A 6,370-nucleotide genomic window follows, 5' to 3' on the forward strand; every position below is an offset into this window, starting at 1 on the left:
TTAATATGAAATAACAGTGTTATATAACACATGGTGCAATATTACGTTACCATGACAGCAGCAATGCAAAAATGACTTTAAGCATGGGTCGATGAATACAAGGCAGTCGCTGTACTGTTATGTTGCCATCTAGACAAAGCGCATCGGGATGCTTGTGCTTCAAGTGCTCGTACATAGCAGCTATCTCCACTTTGCAAAGCTTACAGAGCAGTACATCGTTGGGTCTCTGGCCGGATTACCCCCCACACCTCAGATGCTTGCTTTCTAGAGAAGTATAGGAGTGTGCATCCCAGTTAATGAGCACACTTCTAATGGTGGTGCACTATTTTTGAACACGGCTGCGTCCCAATTGCTACTACACACTAGGGTGTAGACTATATACTAATCCCTGTAGTGAAGGTTTGGCAGGTTAGTCTACACAATATTGGCATACTAGCTTGTTTGGTACTAACAGGAAGTTACATCACTGCATGTTCTCGCTGCACTTGCTATCGTGATCCGGCTGGTTTTTTTTTTCTAATTGTTCCAGGTACGAGTAGCTCCTCCCTTCCTCTTTTGCATTGCATTGTGGGATAAGAGTGTCCATTGTCACCACGCTCAAAAACCAACCGGTTCTGAGTGTGAATCTTTTCACATGATTTTTGAGTATACTCAACTTTGACACTTTCATCTGAACTACATTCTCAAAAGCGAATTAGTATTAGTAATTAATACGCAATTGGAACACACCCATACTATTTAGCTTGTGCGGTAGTGTGTGGTTTGGAACACAGCCCCTTCAGTGTTCAGTGGGTGCGGCCATCTTTGCGACAAATTGGCATATTTCCATAATCGATGACGTTGATATCGCTAATTACGATTATAGACCTTTTTCACACTTCCGCGTTCATCAGTGCTGAAACGTAATCAGTAGCGTTGTGATCAATATCTGCGGCTGCTGCCCTTTCCTAAACACACCCATAATTCACCCAAACACACTGACCAGAGTTTTCACTCCATTCAGATTAACCAGGTTTATCTCCATCTGGAAAACTCTGCCCATCTTGCATCATTTTTAACGAGCCGACCAATAAAACGAGGGTTAAACTGAAGGGGAGTGAACGCAGGGCTGAACGGTGGGACAGATTTACTCGAGATCAGCGATAATTCATTTAACATTCAGACTGTTTCAGCAAGGTCTGGTCAAAACCCTTGAGAAAGTCCTCAGACCAGACTCCTCAGTACCGGGTCAGACTCCTCAGTGCCGGGTCAGACTCCTTAGCGCCGGGTCAGACCTCTCAGCGCCGGGTCAGACCTTTCAGTGCCGTTTCAGACTCCTCAGCACCCCTCACCCTTGAGAGACAGACCCCTCAGCGCTGGGTCAGCCCCTCAGCGTCGGGTCAGACTCCTCAGCGCCGGTTCAGACTACTTAGCGCCGTGTCAGACCTCTCAGTGCCGGGTCAGCCCCCCCCCAAGGTCAGGTTACGACCCTTGAGAAACAGACCCCTCAGCGTCGGGTCAGACCCCTTAGCACCCCTCAGTGCTGGGTTTGAGTGGGTTTGTACATGTGTTGTTACTGGAACCCAGCTGGGCCTCCCAAACAGGCCTCATCGCTACAGTCCATCCGAATCTCACATGGGTCCCATTTAGGCCCCCTTCTGCAGTGTACAACCTGTGGTGAGACCTTGGTGGGCATCCCATGGTGGGCAAGGCCACACATGGGTGTGTTATCTGGGTAAAATCAGATCACGCTGCATGACTTTGTGCCCTGTGTTTACACTCCAGCGATTTTTATTATGCATTCATTTTGAAAAGTTGGTGGAATCCCCCTTTAAAACAGCTGCTTCTTATTCAGGGACTTTTGTTGTAGGGTTATTTACGAGTGGGCCTGGGTCAGTGTCAAAGGGTATGCCTGTATAACACTGTTTTTGTTATTATTATTATTTAATGAATGTGGTTAATATTCAATTACAATCAGAACCTGTTTCATACAATCGACGAGAACTTGGGCAATATGAGAAGACGCTGTAACTCAAAGAAAGATCTCATGTGTAGGAACTCGTGACAGTTTTAGTAGGGAATCAGTAGTTCTGCTGATAGTCAGGTGTCTAGAGCGTGTGCCTTAACACTGAACAACAGTAACCGTACTAGCATGACGTGGAACCCTAGAGGCATGAATATCAGACACTAGAGTGTAGTATCTGCTGTCCTGTGTGGGTTAGAACAACTCCAAAACTCCCCTAAGAACACCCCTATCATTAAGGTGCTACCAAGGGTTCTGTGAAAGATGCCATAGAAGAACCACTTCTGGTTCTGTATAGAGTGAGTGTGAAGAACTTTGCACTTCATGTTCTTTACCAATGTAAAGGTTCTTCACACTCTCTTCACTACAGGCAATAGTGGTTGCATAGAGAACCATGCTTGGAATGAAGATGTGAGCATGTGAAGAAACTTGAAGAACCTTTCATGTGATGTTCTTTATCAATTTAAAGGTTCTTCACACTTTTATCACACATCTCCATTATAAGCAAACATGGGCCCATGAGGAACCTTGCTTATTATGGAGAATTTTGAGTTTCATTTTATGTTCTAACCAATTTAAGGGTTCTTCACACATCTCCATTCCAAACAATAGTGGTTCCATAGAGAACCAAGATTATTATGGAGATTTTTGAGTGTGAAGAAACTTTTAAAGACTTGAAGAACCTTTCACTTGACGTTCTTACCAATTAAAGGTTCTTCACACGCTCCTGACACATATCCATTACAAGCCTGGTTCTTTATGGAGCCGCATTTGTTTGTAATGGAGATGTGTAAGTGTGGGGAACCTTTTAATGGCCTGAAGAACCTTCCATTTGATGTTCTAACCAATTTAAAGGTTCTTTACACATCTTCATTACATGCAATAGTGGTTCTGTGGAGAACTAGGGTTATAATGAAGATGTGGGGAAACTTTCAAAGGCTTAAAGAACCATTCACTTGATGTTCTTTACCAATTTAAAGGTTCTTCACACTTCTGTCACACATCTCCATTATAAGCAAACATGGGCCCATAAGGAACCTTGCTTATTATGGAGAATTTTGAGTGTGAAGAAACCGTTAAAGGCTTAAAGAACCTTTCACTTGATGTCCTTTACCAATGTAAAGGTTCCATGCATGCGTATAATGAAGATATGTGAGTGTGAAGAAACTATTAATGGCCTAAAGAACCTTTCATTTTATTTTCTTACCAATTTAAGGGTTCTTCACACTCTCCTGGCACATCTCCACTAAAATAATGGCTCATCACGGAACCAAAAGTGGTTCTTCTATACCATCACTTCTATACTAAGTGGTTCTTCTATACCACACTCTTTATGGAGCCACATTTGCTCGTGATGGAGATGTGTAAGTGTGGCCTGAAGAACCTTCAATTTTATGTTCTAAGCAATTTAAGGGTTCTTCACACATCTCCATTACAAACAAAAGCGGTTCCATAGAGAACCAATATTATTATGGAGATTTTTTGAGTGTGAAGAAGCTTTAAAAGACTTGAAGAACTTCTTCACACTCTCCTGGCACATCTCCACTAAAATAATGGCTCATCATGGAACCAAAAGTGGTTCTTCTATACCATCACTCAAAGAACCATTTGTAGCACCTTTATTTTTATGAGTGTAGTATTGATTTGCTGCGGGTAAATCTTTAAATAGATAGGGATTGAGACTACTTTCATGGAAATGCACTGTGAACTGTATTTATGTACGTGTTTATTTATTTGTTTGTTTGTTTGTATTTGTTTAGTTCTGTGATTGAACTCCACAGCTGAACAGGGTGTAGCCTTCATCGTCCATCGGTCATAGACAGCAGTAGGGGCAGAAGATCCAGAACCACGTGTCTCATTTTAACGACCTGTTTATTTTTTATAATGCTGTTCTCTGTGAAATGTAAGACAAGGAATGAATGTGGACGAGACACAGCGATGCCAGGACTGTGCTGACCTGAGGAGCCTGAGGGGACAAGGCCAGGCAGCCAGCGTTGGTTTGTGATCAGAAGCTGATGATTCTTATTAAAATGATGGAGTCTAGTACACAGACGGCTCTTTGTCTTCTTCTCTAGCTTCTGCTGCTTCTGGGCCACCTGTATTAATCTGGTATCACATACTCTAGAGTGAGGGACCGGCATGCCCTCTAGAGGTGGCAGCAACAACTGCAGCGTACAGCAAAGAGGTCAGAGTGTACGAAAAATACAGTCTAGATTTACAACATACCAACTTTTAACTCATACAATATTTCTATTATACAATATAATACAATTTATTATTGTTTTCATATTTAAAATATGTATTTTGTATTTTAAACAAAATTAAAAAATAAAAAAAAACTTTTTTTACTTCTTTTTATTCTGATTTTTTTATTTAAATTTAACAAATACAAAATATTTTTGTATGAAAAATATGAATATTTTCCCTTTTAATCAAAGTCAATATTTTCTTTTTGTTTATTTTCATTCTGAAAGTTTTATCACAATTTTTTTAAAATGTCATTTGTTCAGGTGCGCTCTTACTTTTGCACACAGCTGTAGGTCTAAATACATACTGTAGTCCATCAGCCTGCCTATAATCAGGGTGATGGTCACTGACACACTGACACTGCTAGGTTGAGAGTGGGACCACCATCCAAAAATATCCAGCCAGCTCTGTGCTCAGAAACTGACCACTGAGTAAGGTCTAGAGCAGAGGTCTTCAAATCTGAGCCTGAGTCCAGTTTCCAGTCCTGGATTTTGATTTTACTGGACATTAAGGAAACAGTCCATGTAACTGATTGACTACATAGTGTCACACCTACCGGGACTGGAAACTGGGTTCGAGGTTCAGATTTGAAGATGGGCTACAGTCTCTAACTCTCTACAGTCGCTAGCAAGGTGGCGCTACATGAGAGGGGGTTCTGATGAAGTAGCCAGTCATGAATACATCAAATAAACAGATTTCCTAATAATAATAATAATTACTGAAAGACAAAGCAGGAAGAGGATGCAAACGTCCCATTTGTCCTTTCTTTATTTCCATAGAGATTTATTAAATGTTCTCAGCATGCTCTGCTTTTTGCAAAGTACTGTACAGGTGTGACTATTCTACGCTAGTCCAGCAGGCTGTCCACATGGGATCTTACAGAGAGAACAGTGTGAGTGTTGAAACACATTGAAAAACATTCCCTTTATATACTGACATTCACATTTAAGGAACGGTTTGTGGAAAAATCCAATTTCACCAATTTCCCACTTTTCCCAGATCAGCCGAGACGTGCTAGCTCTTCGCATTTTGCTTCTTCTGTTGAGAGCTGGAGCTATGAGGCTAATGTGGCTAACAAACACAAGACGTTAACACTCCTCTCAACACACTGAAACCATGTCCAGGTCGTCATTAAGGTGGTACAGTCAGGTCAGTATGACTTAACAAACCCTGAGCGCTAGCCACTTTCGACTGCAGCTGTGCCGAATTCTGGGCCTCGCATGACGTTCATTAGTTCCGATGTTTCCAGCTATAAATAATTAAATAAATAATTACTAATCTTGACTTTTAATGCTGAAGTTATACGGTACGTTTGTTGCATGCAACAGCCACCCCAGGAGGAAGGAGGCACATGAAGAGAGCTTCCCCTCCACTGACTCCAGCTCACATTCCCCACTCTGCAGCGATCGTGAGGAGCAAAGCTTGGAAGCTAGCGCCATTGGGTTAGAGCTTCTCCTCATGGTTTGGGAGCGAGGCGTCAGGCTTTTGCTGCTCCTTGGTGCACTGGGCACCTCCTAGAAGTCCAGAAGGTATGGCACAGACCTATCACAGCTCCTAAGATCTCGTGGGGTATGGCACTGGCGATCCTCAGCCCAGCTAACTGCTAAAATAGCCATTGCACCAACCCTTAGCCTGGTTAAAGTGTGAGCTGGAGTCAGTGGAGGGGAAGCTGACAGGTACGCACCACCTTCAGGAAAACCTAGATGTGGTTTGAGTGGGTTAATGCTGTTGGATGATTATTGACCTCAAGTGTTTGCTAGCATCTTAATTTCGCTGTTCTGACCTGCTGCGAACGTGAAGCGTAGCCAGACACCAGCTTCTGGCAGCGTTCCTGAAGAATCCTAGCCCATTCCTCATTAGTAGTGACCTTCAGTTCACTGCTATTCTTGGGTTTGCTGCAATGAGGTTCAAGTCGAGAGACTGTGACGGCCACTCCAGAATCTTCCAAGACTTCTTCTGAAACTAAGCCTGGGTGGACTTTGCGACCAATGTCCTGTTGGAAGATTCAATGATGCCCAAACTTCAGCTTCCACACAGAAGGCATGAGGCTTGATTGAGGCCTCCACACGCTACAGGTTTCCAGTGCCAGTGGACGCAACACAGTCCTATTAGTATTGCAAG

Source organism: Salminus brasiliensis, chromosome 4 (genome assembly GCF_030463535.1).
Source record: "Salminus brasiliensis chromosome 4, fSalBra1.hap2, whole genome shotgun sequence".
NCBI classification, from domain to species: Eukaryota; Metazoa; Chordata; class Actinopteri; order Characiformes; family Bryconidae; genus Salminus; species Salminus brasiliensis.